Raw genomic sequence first — 22,137 nt, 5'->3', positions numbered from 1 at the left:
TCAAGAAACTGTGCTTTGGCTGCTTAAGTCCTGGCCATTAATCCAAAAGCAGCAATAAGCGAATGGTGTGTGACACCTGCTCAAAACGTCACCCCACATGTCTTCATGAAGATCGCTTAAAACAAGAATCAAAGAGTGAACATTCTGAAGACATAAGTAACACTAAGGAAAGAAAAACACAGTTAACACAACCACAAAATGTGACCAAGGAAATCACATCTAACAGAGTTGTGCAAGACAGCAATAACACCCAGACATCAGCAATTATGCCTGTCTATGTATCAGCACCAATGAAGGAAAGAAGTTCTCGTCTATGCTCTGCTTGATTCACAGAGTGACTCATCATTCATTCTTGAGGATGTAGCAGATGTTTTAGATATGGACACAGAGCAAGTGAAATTGAGACTCTCTACTATGACATCAAAGAAGACAGTTGTAACCTGTAAAAGACTGAAAGGCCTACAAATAAGAGGGCTATTCTCCTCTAAGACAATCAACTTACACTCGTGAGTTCATTCCTGCTAATCGCACACATATTTCAACTCTGGTGCATCTAGCAGAGCACATCGCTCCACAAATGGAATGTGAGATTGGTTTACTTATGGGTTACTTACAAGTGCCCACAAACTCTAATGCCCAGAGAATTTGTAACTGGGGAAGGAGATCCAACCGTTTTCTCAGAAAACTGATCTAGGATGGCGCATACTGAGTTATGGTGAACCAAAGGAGAATGAAGATGATGCAATTGGTGTAAGTCACTGCATCATTGTAAGGCAGGTAACTCCAGTACACAAACCAACAAGCAAGCTCAAGAGTGAAGTCTGTGACACTCGTATCAAAGAAGGGGTTACTCCAGATGATGTAATCAAGGTGCTGGAATCAGACTTCAACGAATGAGTGACAGAAACAGTCATCTCTGAGGAAGATCTCCAGCTCTTGAACAAGTTGAAAGATGGAATCAAACATAAACAAGATGGTCATTATGGAATGCCCTTACCCTTTAAACAAGACAAGCCAGACTTATCCAATAACATGTCATGTGCTGTCCAGCGTTTGAAGTGTCTGCAACGAAAGCTCAAGAGAGACAAGCAATACTGCACAGATTATATCGTCGCTGTCCGATAAAAAACACATATCTCCACTTTTAACGATTTTGACTTTCCATTGGCTAAGGAATATTCACATTCTCCCCCAGCAACAGGTAGCATTGGGGATCCAAGTGACCAATGGAAAGACGTTTTATCTCCATTGGGTGTCAGAAGTGTCCATCAATGCGCGTATCTCCCGTATGCGTGTATGTCAATCTAATGGATGACAACTGTGTTCAAGTTTTCGACTAGTTAACAGACATTCACGATTGTCATTTGCACGTAGTATTTCACATATTTTCGTTCTGTACAACTCAATCCTGAGGGCTAACCGCTAGCTAACCTCAGCCTGTATATCAGATGATTTGTCATGTCCGTAAACACAGACTGTATACCGTCAGTACTTGGCAGACTTATTATAGCATCTAACGCTAGGCTAATGTTGTCCTTGCATCGAGCGATGCCAAATGTATCTGTTCAGGAGGAAACACTGCACCGATTCTTGTAACAAAGCATCTTAATAGCCCACCGATACACGTAGGCCGAAAGGTAAGTTTCCGCAGTAATTTGTGTGGTGCAGTGTTACGCAGGAACAGAGAAATTATGACAGGGGTTTAGATGATATCTTTGGGTAAATAACTCTTCGCCTATATGGACTAATCTGATTTCAACACAAAATACCAAAAAAATCTTAGATTACAGTAATGTGCTATGTGGAAATGTAGGATAGCCTGCTATCAATAGTTTACGGATTTAGTGGGACATGAACGGGAGACTCGAGGCTTGTAAATGACCGGACATCATTGGAACGCATTATTTAAAAAACACGTATGTCCAATGTCACTCACAACAATGCACGTAAATCCGATTAAAATACTAAACGGGTTGCTAGTCACCATGTAACTATAGGTTTTCATTTCGAGTAATAAGTGTGTCTAATTACTGTGTTTTGGGTTTAATTTGTAAGTTAATTGACGAGTAAAACACTTTTTTCATGCTCCTGAAAAAAACGAGTTTTGGAGATACGTGCTTTTTATCGGACAGCGACGATATTAACTTCATGCAAGACATAATCACACGTGTTGATGCAGAGAAGGTCCCAGAAAAGGAACTCAACAATCATCCAGTTTGGTATAATCCCCACCATGTGGTATGTCACCCTCAAAAGCTGGGAAAATTCGTGTAGTCTTTGATTGCTCAGCGGAGTTCCAAGACACATCGTTGAATGATTACCTTCTTACTGGAACAGATCTCACAAACAGCCTGGTGGGTGTTCTTTGCAGATTCCGTAAAGGCCCTGTCACTGTTATGTGTGATGTGTAACGATTGTTTCATCAGTTCCATGTAAGGCCTGAGAACCAAGACGACTTGAAGTTCTTATGGTGGGAGAAGGGTGATCTTGAGTCTCCGCCATCAATTTTTTGGATGAAAGATCATCTCTTTGGTGCAGCCTCCTCACCTGGTTGTGCCAAATTTGGTCTCAAACATATAGTTGTTGAAGGTCAAGATCAGGTTTGCCAAGACACTGTGAAATTTGTACAGCAGAATTTTTATGTGGATGATGGGCTTGTTAGTGTGATGTCTGACGCTGAGGCAATCCAGCTTGTTGAAGAAACCAGAGAGCTCTGTAGTGTAGGCAAGTTGAGGGTACACAAGTTCATCTCCAACAGTAACGAAGTATTCAAGCCAAGTCAATTTTTATTTCTATAGCACATTTACAGACGGCTGAACCACACCAAAGGGCTTCACATGAGAGAGCTTAAAATGCAATAAACACAGAAAAGAACTAGGGCAGAAAGAAAGGGTATAAAGACATTGACTACAAGAGTTAAAATAAAACCAAAACAGCAACATAAAAAGATAATTTTAAAGGTAACTGAGGGATTACTAGGGAACATAAACACTAGCATTTGAAAAAAGCAGACACTAGTCAAAGGCAAGTGAAAAGAGGTGGGTCTTCAAAAGGGACTTAAAAATGTTCAGAGTCTGAGCTGCACGGATGTGGAGGGGGAGGCAGATCCAGAGTCTGGGGGCTGCTACTGCAAAGGCTCTGTCCCCCCTGGTTTTAATCTGGACCTGGGCACCTCCAACAGCAGTTGGTCAGCTGACCGTAGTGCTCTGGAGGGGGTATGGTGGCGTAAAAGATCAAACAGGTAATTGGGGGCCAGACCATGGAGAGATTTGTAAACAGTCAGTAGAAGTTTTTGTGCAGGTGAGGAGTCTGGCAGCTGGATTTTGAACCAACTGCAAGCGGCGAAGCTGTGATTGATCAGTGCCGGTGTTGCAATAGTCCAGTTGTGATCTTATGAAGGCGTGAATCAGAGAAGATCACTCTGAGACAGGTAGGCCTTGGTCTTAGCTAGGGTTCTCAGATGGAAAAAGCTTTTCCTAACTACGGCACTAACCTGTTTCACTAACCAAACTTGAGGGCACTGTCAAAAATCACACCAAGATTTCTGACAGAAGGCCGGATGTTGGAGGCAAGAGGGCCTAGGGCATCGGTGGAGAAGGCCGGAGAGGTTCTGCCAAAAATGATGAAGTTTGCACCCATCCACGACTTGATGTCAGCCAGACAGTCAAGAAATGGCTAGAGTGCAGCCTGCCCATCAACCTTGAGGGGGAGATACAGCTGGACATCGTCGGCAAAGCAGTGGAAGGAGATATTATGTTTGACCAGGATTTCCCCTCGGAGTAAAATGTATAGCAGAAAGAGGATGGGAGCTAGTAAAGAGCCTTGAGGGACCCCACAGGTGAGGGGGGCAACAGTAGAGAAGAAATCTCCAAGGTGGATAGAGAAGCTCCTGTTGGCCAGGTAGGACTAAAAGAACTTCAGGGCTGAGCCTTTGATGCCTACAAGATGCTCGAGCAGAGACAGCAAGATCCTGTGATCCACCGTGTCAAAGGCTGCTGTGAGAAAAAAAGCACCAGGATCACTGGGCTACCTGTGTCAGCGGCTCAGCAGTAGAAGGAAGGGGGCGACCGTGCCAAAAACTGTAGCATCCTTGAATAGACAGGAGGGTAGACAGGGTATTAAAAAGAACCAGGGGTTTGTGACTATTTCTGGAGATCAGGGTGGAATTATACTGTGATTTGACTGTTTTAACGGCTTGGTGGTAATCTGCTAAGCAACTTCGGAGGATTTGGAGGGACACATGAAGGCGGTCCTCCTGCCACTTGCACTCAGCCCACCTACAGGCACGTCTGAGGTCGCGTGTTGCATCGTTGAGCCATGGTGTTGATAGTGCTTTAGTGCGTTTGGGCTTGAAAGGAACAACAGAGTCCAGAATGAGTGTAGTCTTGGACAATATTTTATCATGGAAACCACATATTGCTTATATACAAAAAAAGGTGTCTAAGAATATTTATGTTTTAGGGAAAGAAAAAAAAAAGTATTAAATTACAACGCAATGAGGATTTTGTATTGTTCTATTATTTTACCATATCGTAGTTATTGCATTGAAATTTGGGGTAACGTATAAGAATACCATAAAACCATTGTTTGTATTACAGAAAAGAGCAATAATAATACTTCATAACGTAGATTACAGGGAGCATACCAATAGGTTGTTTAGAATATCAGGATTATTGAAGCTAAAAGAATTAGCAGAATTACATACGTTATTATTTATGTTAATATGATATAAACAATAGAAGATGGTATAACTTTAAGTGTAAGAACCAACTTAAAGCAAATGTGTACTGCTGTTGTTGGTGTTAAGAGGTGGAACTCACTGACAAAGAAAGAGAAAAGTTGTACAAATATTTCTCAGTTTAAGAAAATGTGCAAACAGAGTGCATTATATGGGAATGTGTAATAGCGAAGGAGCTTGTAAAATGTGTAGTATTTATTTTCTATTTTGCATTATATATGTTGGAAAAAAGGCTGCACGGTGGCGCAGCAGGTAGTGCGCGTGCCTCACAGCAAGAAGGTCGCAGGTTCGATTCCTGCGACCTTCGATTCAGGTCGGGCCTTTCTGTGTGAAGTTTGCATGTTCTTCCTGTGCATGCGTGGGTTCTCTCCGGGCACTCCGGCTTCCTCCCACCAAAAATATGCTCATTAGGTTGATTGGTGACTCTAAATTGCCCCTAGGTGTGAGTGTGAGTGTGAATGGTGTGTGTATGTGCCCTGCGATCGGCTGGCGACCGGTCCAGGGTGTACCCCGCCTCTCGCCCGTTGACAGCCGAGATAGGCTCCGGCCCCCCGCGACCCCGAAAGGGATAAGCGGCATAGAAAATGGATGGATGGATGAATGTTGGAAAAAGGAAAACAGTCTTCTTTTGGCTGCATATGTATTTTGAATTATGACAATTTCTCTTATTGAAATTGTTTAAGAAAGGGGCAGGTATAATAAGTTTTCTTCTCCCTGCTCTTTTCCAATCTATGTTGATTGATTGGAATAAATAAATAAAGATATAAATAAATGTCAGTGCAAACTGATGAGAACATATAAAGAAGCTCATCAGCACTATACACAGAGCTAATGCCCAGTGTAGGCCTACATAAGGGGGAGTCATTGAAAGTGGCTGAAAATTGCCCAGCGGTTGAGGAGTTAATCATTCGCGAGACCCGTTTGGAGACACTAGGGGTACTACCTGAGCATGGGACTGACACAGTGAACAGAATTGGTGAGTGGTCAGAAAAAAGACAGCACAGATTTCAATCAGAGACAGAAACACCATGGGATAACACGAGGTCTAGAGTGTGACACTTTTCGTGTGTTGGGCCGGTGATAGCTTGCTTGAGACTGAATGAGTCGAGGAGATTCAGAAAGTTCCGGGCCAGAGGCTGCGACTCACAACAAACATGGACGTTGAAATCACCACATACTGTTATGTGATCGTACTTCATCATAAGGTCAGACAAATCGGCAAAGTCGTGGATGAAGTCTTTGTTGAATTTAGGAAGGTGGTACACCACTGCACACAGAATGGGGGAAGACAGAATTATTTCATACAGTTTGCAAAACCAGTGTGTGGAATATGCCGAAAGTGAAAAACAACTTGTAAACAGAGGCGACGCCCCCGCCTCTCCCAGTCGTTCAGGGGGAGTTCAGGAAGTCCGGTGGAAGGAGTTCAGAGAATGGTGTGTTTTCGCTGGCAGAGACCCAGGTCTCACACAAAAGCAGAAAGTTCAACTCTCTCGGGAGATCAAGAAGTCGTTAAGCATGAAAGTTTTGCTCGCTGGGGACTGCACGTTCATCAAGGCCATCCGGAGGGTTAGCTTGTCGCTAGCCGTTGATCTGTTGCGCTTCAAAAGGTGCAGGGAACGCCAGCTAACTGCGCCACGAGTGGAGACTTGAGTACGTCGCCATCTGGTCAACGCTGTTAGGACATCTAGAGGGGCTGGAAACAACGGTGGTCAAGGTAGTGGACCAGCGTGGAGTGGACCACTCCCTGAAGAGCTCAGAATACAGTGGGAGTTATAGCTACAAGAACTTCGGAACCTATCTAATGTAAAGATCAAAAGATGGTATATTCCAGAAAAGTTCACAGATCTTAAGAAGTACGAACAACATCACTTTTCAGATGCTAGCGTCACTGTTTATGGTGAGTGTAGTTATCTCAGAGCAATCAGTGCTAATGGAGAGGTCCATTGCTTGTTAGTGATGGGAAAAGCATATGTTGTCTGCAGCAGTGGTGGCAGCAAGGTCGAGTGTCATGCTCAGAAATGAGCTTGAGATAGATGGTCTTCAAGTCATGTGTCTTCTTTACTCATCAAGCATTACCACCAGAGGGTGCATCATCAAGGAAGAGTCATAACTGTAAATTAATTAAGGTCCAGTGGAATATGGATCATAGGTTACAGCAGTGCAGTTGCCTCACACGTCTACAAGTGCATGATGTGCAGAAAGTACAGAAGAGGTACACAAGATCCAAAGATGGCAGACTTGCCAGAAGACAGGATGGAAAGTACACCTCCATTTACATATTGTGGCCTAGATTGCTCCGGACCATTCTATGTGAAGGAACCAAGAAAGGAACTGAAGAAGTATGGTCTTCTTTTTACATGCATGTGTTCAAGAGCTGTACATATAGAAATATTAAATGATCTCACCACAGATGCTTTCATCGATGCATTGCGCACATTCATTGCAATCCGTGGGAATGTGAGACAGCTGAGATGTGATCCAGACACCAACTTTATATGTGCAAAAAGAGAGTTCATGAATGCAATGAAGGATCTGGACCAGGGGTGGACTGGCCATTGGGCATACCGGGCATTTGCCCGGTGGGCCGACGGGCCAACAGCCCGACATAGGCCGTCGCCTCATAGTAAACAAAACTGGTAATAGGTCCACAGTCATGACTGATTCTTGGCTGGACCAATTAGCCTACAGCCTAGGGTTGATGCCCGCCCCCTCTCTCATGCCGCGGCTGTCAATCAATGATCATATAGTGAGAGAGAGCGAGGCGAATGAACATGGAGAGCAAAAGAAAGCGAAAGGAGGCGCGGAGAAATTGCGTGATAAAAAAAGGCTAGCCCTTCAGGCCGAGGCAGCCAAATGTGTTAAATTAACACAGATGTTTGCTGGACCTGGAGGAGCTGAAGCAGGAGCTTCTACTTCGGCCCCAGCGGGTGATGACGGCAAACGTGGCCGTCAGTTGGATGGGAAGAGGGGGAGGCAGGAGGAGGAGAGACCCGTGGCTGGCGGCGAATTTGAACTGAAGGTAAGAAAGCAATGAACTGCAGTCTACTACCTGCTGGGTTAGATATGAATCATGTTTGGTTGATAGTTTATTGTCGTTGTGCTTGCTTGGGGGGGGGGGGGGGGGTTACATTGAGTGACAGCTCCATAGACAGGCACTGGCAGTTAGCTCTTTGCTAAAGCATCGGCTGGGCTAGGCGGCTACATCCAGAGGCCTCTGGCTACCTCCAGCGGTTGACGGGGGCTGCAGTGTCCGTGTTTGGACAGGTTTTTGTGACAATATGGCTTGTTGTAGTGTAGACTGTACTAACCGATGGTTAGTGTAGATTATTTCGGTAAGTAAGTTTCTCACTATTTTGCCTGGATGTTTGCACTAATTAGCATGTATTAGAATATTTTGCCGCTGGGTTATGACTTAATTGCCGATTTATGGTCGCTGCTGACACAGAGGACAGAGGACCGGAGCAGCTAATGTTAGGAACACTGTTGCGGTGTGTTCCGTGCGCTCAGAGTCCGTTTCTTGCGGGAATACTAGGCTACAATTTTATTTCGTCTCATTTTTCTGTTTAAAAAGTCTGACATTGCATGGACAGAGCTGTTGTTTGTGTGCTGCTGTGACTGTAAGTGGATAGTGGATGGAGGCAGCGGCGTATACAGAAATGGCCGTTTGTCCTGTCTGTCGCGCCGATTTTCGACGAGTGGCAGCACGAGTTTACCCGAGTAAGGAAAACGAATTTGATTGGCCGTTATCGAGCGGGCGGGATATTCAATAGTCAGACCTAGTCAGAGCTTCCCGGTTCCTCTCAGACGTTTGATTGACAGATGACGTATCCTGATATCATTGGCTGATGAATCGTGCACAGGCAGACGTATAATCTGTGCACTACCAGCGCATTTATAACAGGCATGAATGACTGGCGACATGTTCATCTGTGCACAGAGGAGCATGAAAAGAGCACTGCACACCAGACCTGTGCTGAGGCTTTCTTCTTAAGGTGCACAAAAAGCAACATCAGCAGCTTGTTCGCTGGCAGTCAGATGTCAGCTCATAGGGAGCAGGTGAAAAAGAGACGCCAAGTTTTGGAGCGTGTAGTGGATGTTGTCAAGGTGCTTGGGAAGAGGGGGCTGAGCTATAGGCATGTGGAGAACGAGGCTGCATACACTTTGAATGATAACACCATTGATCATGGTAACTTTTTGGAGCTGATAGTGTTGTTAGGCAAATATGATATCTGCCTTAGAGAACATTTGGATGACTGTGTGGAGAAAAGCAGGAAGATGCATCAGGCCAGTGGATCAAGAGGTAGAGGGTCTCTCATCACCCTACTCTCCAAGACGACTGTCAACTCCGTGATTGATGCACTAGGGCACCTCATTCAAGAGAGCATCGCCAGAGACGTCCAGAAAGCTGGAATGTTTTCTGTTCAGCTGGACACAACTCAGGACATAAACGGTCATGATCAGTGTTCAGTAATTCTCCGGTATGTTACTGAGGCTGTGCAGGAGAGGCTTGTTGCCATGGTGAGGTGTGAAGCATCCACAGGGCAGCACTTTGTGGACTTGCTCTCAGGAGTTTTAGAGCGTCTCAATCTGGAGAAGGCCATGTGCATAGGGAATGCAACAGATGGGGCATCAAACATGCAGGGCCAGTACAAAGGCTTTTCAGCAGTGATGACCTCTCAGTCATCAACTCATGTGCATGTGTGGTGCTATGCGCATGTTCTTAATCTTGTGCTTGCGAACACGACACAGTCTGTCATTGAAAGTGGGTCACTCTTCAGTCTACTCAATGACATAGCTGTGTTCATCAAGGACTCCTATCAGAGGGTCCATCTGTGGGAGAAACAAACCCAACAGACAAGACATAAACGCCTCAGTCCAATTGGTGAGACACGATGGTGGGCCAAGCATGATGCTCTCCGAAAAATATTTGGCCATTTTGGAAAACCAGAGAATGGTCTCTTCATTGAGGCAGTGCTCACACTAGAAGCCATCGAACAGCGGGAAAAAGAAAAGCCAGCTGTTCGTGCCAAAGCACGAGGCTTTAAAGAGTGTCTCTTGAAATATGAAACTGTGTTAACGGCACAGATTTTCCTTCGAGTGTTTGAACAAACAACTCCGCTCTCCAAGTACCTCCAGTCAGAAGGGATGGACATCCTCTCTGCCCATCGTATGGTGACCACCACACAAGAGAGCCTCAAAAGCATCACCAGGGACTTTTCAAGTGTGAAATCAGCTGCAGAAACATTTGTGAAATAGGCAAATGAACAACTGGAGGAGAGGGAGGACAACACGGATATGGAAGTGGAGGCTGCACTACCTGCAAAGAGAGCCAAGAGGAGAAAAAGCAGGGCTGGAGAGATGGCTCAAGTTGAGGTACCCATCAATGCTGAGAAAGCATATGAGGTGAAAGTGCACAACACCATCCTGGACACAGCTATTGAGGCAATCCACAGACAATTTGCCACACATGGCACTCTCCTTGCTGATTTGGCATGGCTGGACCCTAGGAAGTTTGATCAGGTCAGAACCATTACTCGTCCTAGTAATGCACTCCAAAATCTCAGCACGTGTCTGCTCAAATTTGACAGCAGGGCTACAGTAAACAACCTTCAGTCAGAACTGAAAAGTTTTGCTGGACAATGGGACAGGCTAAAGGCATCACACGTGGATGAATACAAGACCAGAACAGCAGAGGATGGATCTGAAGAAGGGGAAGAAGAAAGTGAAATTGTGACCAAAAGCTGTGGTTCATGCAAAAATTGCCCTCTGTGCTGCTACCAAATACTCAGGCGGTTCAACATGTTGTCAGATGCCTATCGTCTACTTGGGCTTGCATACAAATACCTGCTGACTCTCTCCCTGACTGCAAACAAGCTTGAGATGTTTATGCTGATGGCCACTGAGAAGGATATTCTGATGTCATTGGACACTGACATGGTCATTGACAGGGTAGCTGAGAAGAGTGAGCTGTTGAGAAAGCTGCTTTTGTAGCCTGATGAGGTAAAATAAAATGATCAAAACACTTATGTATCAGATAAGATTAAATTACACTTTGTCTTTGCACAAAGTACAGTTCAAAGGAAGTTTTGCATCTAACTTGAGTGCAAATAAGTAAAGTGCTCAGACTTTTTATTGATATGGTGAGTACATAGTCTATGAAAATATCACTAAAGCGCAATTTGTCATTTGTACATTCTGAAATTTACCTCATTTGTGTTCCTCTCTGTCCTGTTTTTCAGGATTTCATCATGCATTGTTTATAGTTCTACATAGCAGCCTTTTGTGTTCCTTTAAGTAAGTACTGTCAATATACAGTAATATATGACAACTATTTTTACCACTTTGTTTAGAGTAAAGATACCAGTTAAGAAAGTTGGCGTAATTTTTTTCCCATCAATACCTGGTGGGCCAGTCCAGGCTCGAAATGCCCGGGCCGATTTTTTGTCCCAGTCCAACCCTGATCTGGACCATGAACAAATGAAAGAATATGGATGTGAGTTCATAATGAACACCCCATCACCTCACAGCCGGTTCAAATCCCGCTGTGGGCGCTGGTGGCGTGTCCTCCACCATGCCTTCGGTGCCTTCTGCTCGAGGAAAAAAGGGGGCCTTTCTGTGTGGAGTTTGCATTTTCTCCCCGTGTTCACCCGGGGTTTCCTCCTTAAATAACTCCCATTAAAAACATGCAAGAAGATCGAAGGTGAACTGGTCCCCGGGCGCCAGTGTTGACGTTGGCTGGCAGCTGGCAGCCCACCCCTCCTGGTCTGCCGCGGAGGATCGGCAGACCGAGGATGGGATAAATGCGGAGAAAATAATTTCACGGGAAGCATGGCGTGTAGTTACTGTCTGTGTGATGTGATAAGAAAAAGTACGTTTCTTCTTCTTCTTTCTTAAACGATCCCACAAGTCTGGAACCTTTAACTCCCAACCACATTCTCATGATGAAGTCCAGTATAATATTCCCTCCTCCTGGTCAATTTGTATTGTAAGGGGTGGCGACAGGTGCAGTTTCTGTCAAATGAATTCTGGGTTAGGTGGAGGAGGGAATATTTCCTTAATCCTCAGCAGAGACAAATCTGGCAAACAGATAAGAGAGACACAAAGGTTAATGACATAGTTCTCATTTGTGAGGACAGTTCTCCATGAAATCAGTGAAAATTGGCAAGAGTGACAGAAATGTATCCCAGTGCTGATGGAAAAGTCAGAAAGGTCTTAGTTGGTGCCTCAGCCTTAGACAAACAAGGGAAACATACTACTAAGCCAGTGTATCTTGACCGGCCTGTGCAAAAGATTGTTGTACTGCTTGAAGCAGAATAAGTGTAATAGTTCACTTCGTAGATATTAAGTTCAGCATGTAATGTTGAAACAAAGGTGTAAATTGAAAGTGTGTATTGAAATCACAACTACCGTGATTTGGTGGGAATGTAACTGCCATAAACATTATTTATGTTGTCATTTTATGTTTTGTATGATATTTTATTTCACACTGTTTATTTTTATGCATGTTTAATTTCTTTATTAAACACCTCAGCACAAGAGGAAATAATATCTATTCTTTGTTGAGTGATGGACTTGTTTAATGTGGCACTTCACTGATATTTTATATTTTTAATTTTTTTTGTTGTTGTAACACTCTAAGAAAGAAGAAGAAGAAAAAGAAATGTTTAGGTGCATGGTTTTTGGGTTGTGTATCAGTCCATTCGTACATTTTGTCTCTCATTATGCTCTTTATCAGGCCTCTTCACTCATCTGTTAAAGTGACGACAACATTTCTCACTGGAAATAATTCATTGGAATTATGTCACAATAGTGAAAACCTCTATTTGCCCAAGGTTACACTAAATACCTTTAATTGAATTCTTTCAGAGTCTTCACTACATATAAAGACTTAGTCTGGTCAGACATGGATGTAAACTGCAACTTGACTGGTGGGCAGAGGCATACAACCATGAGGTGGTTAATTCAATGATACGTAATTAAACAGTTTTTATCTGAGAATTTGTAGTAAATGAATTGCCTACCCTAATTCCACCATATGGTGAAGCATTGAGGAGCTACCCACGGCATTGTGGAGCTGTAGTGGAATTATAGCACATCAATATAACACAGTATCATCTTTATATGATTATGGCCTATGCCCTTATTTTGATATCTTTTGCCCGCTGTGCACTTCCCTTATTGATCTTTACCTCTCTGTCTCTCTCTACAAGGGCTGTTGGGTATTGTTGAGTGGACAGTGCTGCAATCCGTCAAACAGTATGCAGCACTGGCTGTGTCATTGTCTGTCCTTCAGCTTGATCCTCTGCACTGTGTATTTTCTCTTTTTATATTGAGGAAGGCAGATGATATAAATACTATTGACCCATCAAGGTTGCTATAAACCTGTCTGATGGGGAGGTAACAATCTCAGCAAACAACAAAGATCAGCACATCAGTTAGTGATGTGTTTTACTGCTAACATCCGCCCATAAACACTGTGCTTAACAGTTGAAATGTGTCACAATGCATTCAGCCTCTTTTTTCCACTTTCATTTCCCTCACCAACCATGCCTACCTGCCCACTCACCTGATCACACACCTGAGCTTCATTCCCAATCAGTCCAGTATTTATGCTGCTCTCCAACACTCACTCATTGCCGGATTGTTCTATGCATCAAGCAAGACTCTCCAGCGTTCTTTATCAGACTGATCTCCTGTTACTAGACCTGCCTGCCTTTGACTTTGCCTGATCTCCAGTAATTACCTCTGCCTTCATTATCTGATGAAGTGTTTTGCCCTGCACTTCCTGGGTCTCTGCTTGACTGTGAATGTTGATGTTGACTGTGAATGTTGACTGTTTGGCGGGTCAAACATTTCAAGAGACTCTCAATACACTGATGCATCTTGTACTTTGAGAGACAGTGGTTCTGAACAATTTGTAATTTGCCAATCATGGACCTAGCACACTCCACCTCACCACAGAATTGCCACACGAGCAACACGAGGCTCTGATGGTGTCTGCAGCAGCTGTAGCCAGACAAGCAGCAGCTAGCTATGTTAGTTGCACAGATCCAGCAGCTAAGCATCACTGGCACCCACCTTCGTGGCCACCTCCACTCCAGTCTCCAACAACCATTCTGACTCCTCCTGTCTCCAAACCCGGGTGGGGACTCCTGAACGCTACCCTGGAGATCCTGCAATGTCTTCTTGACCAATTGCTCCATCCCCTTTACTCTGAAGCCCCACACCTTTGCCTCTGAGCAAGCCAGGGTAGCCTTCATCAATCACCTGACGGGGAGGGCTCGCATGTGGGGCACACCAGGCTGTGGGTCTTTCCAGTCCTTGGCAGCGGAGCTCTGTAAGGTGTTCAGTCTGGGATCACAAGGGGCCATAGCTGTTCAGGGCCTTGGAGAGCAGATGGTGGTGGACTACTCCACTGATTTCCGCACCAAGGCTTGTCAGAGTGACTGGAACTCAGCCACCCCCTCACAGCGCCTTTTTTTGCACGGGCTGGCTGAGCACATTAAAGAAAGCTGGTTTCATATGAATTACCTCCATTGTTGGATAGAGTGATCAAGCTATGAATTACCTCCATTGTTGGACAGAGTGATCAAGCTGGCACCAGAGTGGATTTGTCCAGGGAGGCTACAGCTGCACCATTTCCTCCACAACAGCAACACCATTGGAGGTGGGGCTCGAACCAATGCAGCTTGCACCAGATTGACCCCTGAGGAGTGACAGAGGTGTCACCAAGCCAATGTCTGCCTATATTGAGGCCAGGCTGGCCATTTAGTCTCCCGGTACCCAGCAAAAGGCATGGCACACCAGTGGCTGGTGAGGTACTGCTGAGCCACAACTCTGCTCGGTCCTTCTCCCCTTAATGACTGCTGTTCCAGTCCAAGCTCCTCCTCCCGGAAGACTCTCACACTCTGGTTACTTTCATTGTCTTTAGGGCCCAGCATTTGTTGTGACAAATGACACTGACAACATTTTTTTTCTTTTTTTAATGTTCTGAACCATAAGCAGCATTTCTCTTTTGCACTCCATTGAGGCTTAACAGCATCCTCAAAAATCAAGCATACAGACTCACACTACAGATGCTAAACCTGATTACAATAGATATTTATCATGGAAGAATGATATGCCATGGGACACACCTTTATTTATTTATTTATTTATTTATTTTTAACCCAGAGTGCTTATAGGCCCCTATTAACCCACACTGTGCGTTCTCTCTACACATTGTGTGCAGTGTGCATATGCTGAAGTGATATGTCTCCATGTTTGCTCTCTGCTAATTTGAGTAAACAAATCCATATTTTGTTTCAATTCATTTTACAGAAATCTGATTGCTTTTGAAAGTACTGACAGGCCCACACTGTGATTCTTAGACATCTCCTCTGATAGGAGAACAAAATTCTGTTTAATTTTTCTGCATATTAGGTCTTCAAAAGAAAAGCAGGAAAAAAAGAATGAACATCGATATATGTGATCCATGATGTGATTGATGGGTATGAGCTGTCAAACTTAATTTATCATCTTCAAAAATCAGGATAAAGCAGGATTTCTTTATATTAATAAGTGTATCTGAGCAGTCCCTGTGCTGAATAATAGTGGCTGATGTGTTTGATGTCTGTGTTTCATTAGTGTCTGCACTCATCATTTCATTTAGGATTCATTCAGATATTTAAATATTTTCATAGAGTTTTTCCAGATGCCTACATATTGTTTTAAAATCGATGCTGAGTGTGTTGCATATACAGTGAGCCTGCTGGTATGATAATGTACATTATGTAAGTCAAGTTCCACTTAAGGTAGCAGAGAAGCACATTTTGCTATAAATTACTTCTGGGCAGTGCACGATAAATGGGTTCAGTGTAACAGTCCAGAGTGGCCTTTGAGTAATTTCCAGACATGGAACATCTGAAACCATCAGCCCTAAACATGCATTCAACATTTCTCTCATTACTTCCTGGCAGGAAGTAGTCCCATTGGTCCCTCATCTTGGTTAATGGTGGCTGAGTGGCTCTCAGGCCGCTCGTATAATGACCTGTAATGCATGAAAACTCACCTACTGGCTCATATTCTTCCTCTCTCAATCCTAATGTACATTTGAGAGTCCTGTCCAAATGTGTCATTCAGTGCAATGTGTAATGGCAGAAAAAAAATCCAGACAAGCAGGTGAAATGGATGGCACTATGGTTGATTCAGAGCTGATGATAGTGGGTGCCTCTTGTTACAAAAACAGAATGTATTGCAATAACAACAACAACACATTCAGGATGTAAACAGAAGGAATCAAGCAGAAAGAAAGAAGGAGAATCAGTATTTCCTCAGAGACCTATGGGTCCTGTCCCAGTTTCCACCTTCGCAGTCTCGTTGCCCTAATGTGCACATTCATGTGAGAGTATCTCATATGAGAGCTCAGGATGTCCCATTTCTATGTCTGTGCCTGCATTATTAGGCTACGTTATGCATAAATGTTTTTTTTAGCAGCAGTTTGTGTTATAGCAGTGTATAGCGTATAACTTATAGTGTATAGCAACCAGAGCAGAGACCAGCTGAGTTTGTTTACAAGGATTGGCAGTACATGAAGAAATACTTGATAATTTTGCAGGTGGAGAGGACCTCTTTCATAGAACAAAAGAGATCCAGGAAGACTGCTGCCAAATAATGACTTAGTAACATCTTGAGCTAGAAAAGGAACTAAAGCTCATGGATGTCTCATTCACACAATCACTACCCCCTGTAAAAGAGAATCTACATTGTTCACTCTATCACAAGCAGTAATTTGAGATTTTGCACACACTAATCATGATTTTGACTTATGACTGATGGGTATCAGGTCCAATCAATGTGGCACATTACATATGTGGGATTGTTAGCAAAAAGTAGTGTGCATCGAAACTACTGAGGGAATAATATAGTTTATAAATTGACACATTTAGAAAATTCTCATCTCAAAAGTAGCGTAATAATATTGTTGACATCCTGTCCCCAATATCTAAAAATGTGATATAATTAATATAATAGTCTATAACCCTGCAATTAAAGTTTAGAAGTAGTTTCAAGTTGTTTAACTCTTATAATGAAGTAATACATGATTATATGACCATTATCTCTCTCTCCCTCTCTCTCTACACACACACACACACACACACACACACACACACACACACACACACACACACACACATATATACTGCTCAAAAAAAATCAATGCCTTCCTCATTCAGCAACTGACTACACAGTCTGGCCACATGAGGCCTTATCCTACACCAGGAGCAACCCGAGGCCCACCGCACCAGTGTAAGGTCTGACAGTCGGCCTTAGGATTTCATCCCGGTAACTAACAGCAGTCACGGTACCATTGGCTATGACATGGGGGTCTGTGCGACCCTCCAAGGATATGCTGGATGATGTTACAGGCAGTATAACATTCACCACAGTGTCTTCAGACTCTTTGATGCCTGTCACATGTGCTCAGTTTGAACCTGCACTCATCTGTGAAGAGAATTGGGCACCAGTGGCAGACCTGCCAATTCTGGTGTTATCTGGCAAATGCCAATCGAGCTGCACAGTGCTGTGAGCATAGGTCCCACTACAGGATGTCAGGCTCTCATGCCACCCTCATGGAGTCTGTTTCTGACAGTTTAGTCAGAAACATGTACATCAGTAGCCTGCTGGAGGTTATGTTGTCGGGCTCTGGCAGTGCTCCTCTTGTTCCTCCTTGCACAAAGGAGCACATACGAGTCCTGCTGCTGTCATCAACCCAGCAGCAGGACTGGTATCCACTCCCTTCTACGGCCCTGGCCAGCTCTACTTGTGTAATGGTCATTCTCCTGGTATCTCTTCCATGCACTTGAGACTGTGCTGGGAGACACAGCAAACCTTCTTACGACTGCACACATGGATGTGCCATCCTTGATGATCTGGCTACCTGTACAACCTGACTGGCCTGCAGATACCACTTCATACTACCAATAGTGACAAGGACACTAACAGAACTCAAAACTAGAGAAGAATCAGTCAGGAAGGATAGAGAGAGCGATTGTCTGCGGCCACAACAAACAAAACCACTGCCTTTTTAGGGGGCTTGTATTGCTTTTGCTGCTCCGTTGTACTTGTTGTTACTTTCATTTGTACTAAAGCAGGTGTAATTGAGTCACAATCACTTGTGCTTCCTAAATGGAGAGATTGATATCCCTTAAGTTTAACTTACGTGTACTTATGTTATGTTAAGTGTTCCCCGAATTGATTTGAGCAAGAAATATATATACACGTGAACACACGACTGTCACGCACACTGTTTCTGTTTCTCTCTCTCAATGTACAGACAACACACAGCCCTCTCTCTTGGCATGACTAATGATTAGTGATTGTTTGATATACAGCAACATCCCCAGCACTGCCAGCAGAGTTTCACAACCAAGTCCATTTGGAAAGAAGTCAGAGAAGTCCTTAAAGCTTTAGCAGTCTCATACATCATTCATTCCAACTTGAGATATTTGCTTGTGCTGCATGAAAAGGCCTAAAGAGACATTATTGAGGGTACAGGACACAATAGCTGAGCATTTCAAGGGGAGAACATTTATGCCAAATTTCAATTCAATTCAATTCAATTCAATTCAATAGAATTAGGTAAAAAACAGTAAGTATATACAAAAGAGTGTAATAAAAATAAGCATTATCTTAAATTATAAATTGTATTTGCGGACTGTTATGTACAGGACGAATTGCACAGATTATTGCACCAATTATTGCCCAGATTATTGTACCAATAATTTACAGATAAATGCACAGATTATTGCACCAGTTATTGCCCAGATTATTGCACAGGTAATTTACAGATGATTTACAGATAAATTATCAAAAAATTACTTTCAGCAGTTCTTGTTGTGTAGTCTGACAGCTGCTGGAGCTCCTTAGTGCAGTGAGTGTGTGTTGGAGTGGGTGGGAGTCATTGTCTGTCATGGAGGACAGCTTGGCTGTCATCCTCCTCTCCACGACCTCCTCCACCTGTTCCAGAGGACATCCCAGGACAGAGCTGGCCTTCCTGATGAGTTTGTCCAGCCTCTTCCTGTCAGCTGCTGTGATGCTGCTCCCCCAGCAGACTACACCATAGAACAAGGCAGAAGCCACAACATAGTCATAGAAGGTCTTCAGGAGTGCCCCACGCACCCCAAAAGACCTCAGCCTCCTGAGCAGATAGAGTCTGCTCTGTCCTTTTTGTGCAGTGGTGTTATGAGTCCAGTCTAGTTTGTTGTTCAGATGAACACCCAGGTACTTACAAGATGTCACCATCTCAATGTCCCTTCCCTGGATGTTCACTGGTGATGGGGGAGAGTGCGGGCGCCGACGAAAGTCCACAACCAGCTCCTTGGTTTTATCCGCATTAATCAGCAGGTGGTTCTGCTGACACCAGTCCACAAAATCCTGGATGAGTCCTCTGTATGACCTATCGTCCCCATCTGTGATGAGGCCGACAATGGCAGAGTCATCAGAGAACTTCTGCAGGTGGCAGGTGGGTGACAGTTGGGAAAAGTCAGCCATATAGAGGGTGAAGAGGAATGGTGCCAGCACCGTTCCCTGGGGGGCCCCGACACTGCAGAGGACAGTCCCTGACACACAGTCCCGTGTCCTTACATACTGTGGGCAGTTGGAGAGGTAGTCCACTATCCAGCATGTGAGGTGTTGGTCCACTGAAAGCTCCAGCTTGTTCCTCAGGATGGCTGGCCTGACGGTGTTGAAAGCACTGCTGAGGTCCAGGAAAAGGACCCGAACAGAGCTCCCAGGCAACTCCAGGTGAGACAGGGTTCGATGGAGGAGGAAGATGAGGGCATTGTCCACTCCGATGCCAGGCTGGTACGCGAACTGCAGCGGGTCCATGGATGAGCTCACCAGGGGGCGCAGGTGGGCCTCCAAGGCCTTCATGAGGTGCGATGTTAGTGCCACCAGCCTGTAGCAGCTAGGGTCCTTAGGATGTGGGGGGGAGTGCTGGCAGAACAAAGGAGGGCTGCTGCAGGGCTGGTACAGCTGGGGGAGGGGCAGATGTTTCCTCAAACCTGCAGAAGTAGCTGTTCAGCTCATCTGCCCACTTTGAATCCCCAGCTGCCTGGGAGTTTGGCTTCTGGTGGTCTGAAATGGTTTTCAGGCCTCTCCAGACTCCTCTGGTGTTGTTCTCCTGCAGCTGTTCCTCCATTCTTCTCCTGTATTTGTCTTTCCCCTCCCTGATTTTCCTTCTGAGCTCCCTCTGAACAGTTTTCAGCTCCTCTTTGTTTCCTGCCTTGAAGGCCCTCTTCTTCTCCCTTAAAAGAGCTTTAATGTCAGGATTAATCCAAGGTTTGTTGTTGGAGTGACACCGTACAGTCCTGGTGGGTACAGTGTTCTCCACACAAAAGTTTATGTAGTCCGTGATGCTGTCTGTCAAACTGTCGATGTCCTTCTCATGAGAGTCACTGAATATATCCCACACGGTTGTCTCGAAGCAGTCCTTCAGAGCCTCTTCAGCCTCATCAGACCACCTCTTCACTCTGCGGGACACAGCTGGTTGCCTGTTAACAAGGGGCTTGTAGACAGGCAGGAGATGAACCAGGTTGTGATCAGCTCTTCCCAGAGGAGGGAGGGGTGATGATTCGTATGCCTCCTTGGTGTTGGCATAGAATAAGTCTACTGTTTTATTGTCTCTGGTGGCACATGTGACATACTGGATGAATTTGGGCAGAGTGGAGGACAGAGAGGCATGATTAAAATCCCCAAAGATCAGTAAGAGGGCCTGTGGTTTCTGAGTCTGCAGTCTGCTGATCACGGAGTTGATGACGTCACAGGCTGCTTCGGCGTTAGCGGAGGGAGGAATATACACAACCACCACTATGGCGTGTGGGAACTCCCGCGGCAGATAATATGGCCTCAGACTAACAGCCAACAGCTCAATGTCCGGGTAGCAGTGCTGCTCTTTGATAGTGATGTGCCTGGAGCAGGGCTGGACTGGGACCAAAAATCGGCCCGGGCATTTCGAGCCTGGACTGGCCCACCAGGTATTGATGGGAAAAAAATTACGGCAACTTTCTTAACTGGTATCTTTACTCTAAACAAAGTGGTAAAAATAGTTGTCATATATTACTGTATATAGACAGTACTTACTTACTTAAAGGCTGCTATGTAGAACTATAAACAATGCATGATGAAATCCTGAAAAACAGGACAGAGAGGAACACACCATAGCCCCCCCCCCCCCCCCCCCCCCCCAAGCAAGCACAACGACAATAAACTATCAACCAAACATGATTCATATCTAACCCAGCAGGTAGTAGACTGCAGTTCATCGCTTTCTTACCTTCAGTTCAAATTCGGCGCCAGCCACGGGTCTCTCCTCCTCCTGCCTCCCCCTCTTCTCATCCAACTGACGGCCACGTCCACCGTCATCACCCGCTGGGGCCGAAGTAGAAGCTCCTGCTTCAGCTCCTCCAGGTCCAGCAAACATCTGTGTTAATTTAACACATTTGGCTGCCTCGGCCTGAAGGGCTAGCCTTTTTTTATCACACAATTTCTCCGCGCCTCCTTTCCGCTTTCTTTTGCTCTCCATGTTCATTCGCCTCGCTCTCTCTCACTGTATGATCATTGATTGACAGCCGCGGCATGAGAGAGGGCCCACTGGTCCGTCGGCCCACCGGGCAAATGCCCGGTATGCCCGATGACCAGTCCACCCCTGGCCTGGAGTTACACCATCTATCGTTCACAAACACTGCCAGCCCTCCTCCTTTCCTCTTACCGCTCTTCTCTGTCCGGTCCGCTCGAACAAGTGAAAATCCATCCAGTGCTACAGTCGCGTCCGTGTGCTGCATTCCCAGCCAAGTCTCCGTGAAAAGTAGCAAACTGCACCGCCGGTAGTCCTGCTCATGTCACGTCAGCGCTGCCAGCTATTCCATCTTGTTGGGGAGAGATCTTACGTTCCCCATAATGACGGATGGGAGAGACGGTCTGTAAGCTCTCCTCCTGTCACGGCGTTTGATCCCAGCACGGCACCCCCACATCCTCCTCCTTAACTTGCGGGGGACATCAGGTCGCTCCTCCGGCCGCACAGCTGTGTTACGCAGGGCCAGCAGCTGATCCCTACCGTAAACAATGGGAGCCATTGTCTCTCACGGACCCACAGACGCGGAGAAAGTGTACGGGTTGTAAAAGTGATTACGAAGTCACGCCAGAGTTACCGTGTTTAATGTCTCTGATGCGCCAGATTTAAAAAAAAAACACGTAGATTAAAAAGAATAAAAGAATACGCACAAGAAAAGCAGAAAAAGATAAGAAAAGCTCTTAGAGTCTAGCGAGCTGCTGTAAAAGGCTGCTGCTCGTACGACGCCGGAAGAACTGATGAGGAGCATGACCGCATGTGCGCACATGAAGTACACATACAGTACACA

The sequence above is a fragment of the Chaetodon trifascialis genome, chromosome 3, assembly GCF_039877785.1.
Source record: "Chaetodon trifascialis isolate fChaTrf1 chromosome 3, fChaTrf1.hap1, whole genome shotgun sequence".
Lineage (NCBI taxonomy): Eukaryota > Metazoa > Chordata > Actinopteri > Chaetodontiformes > Chaetodontidae > Chaetodon > Chaetodon trifascialis.
Note: the sequence above shows the minus strand (reverse complement) of the source record.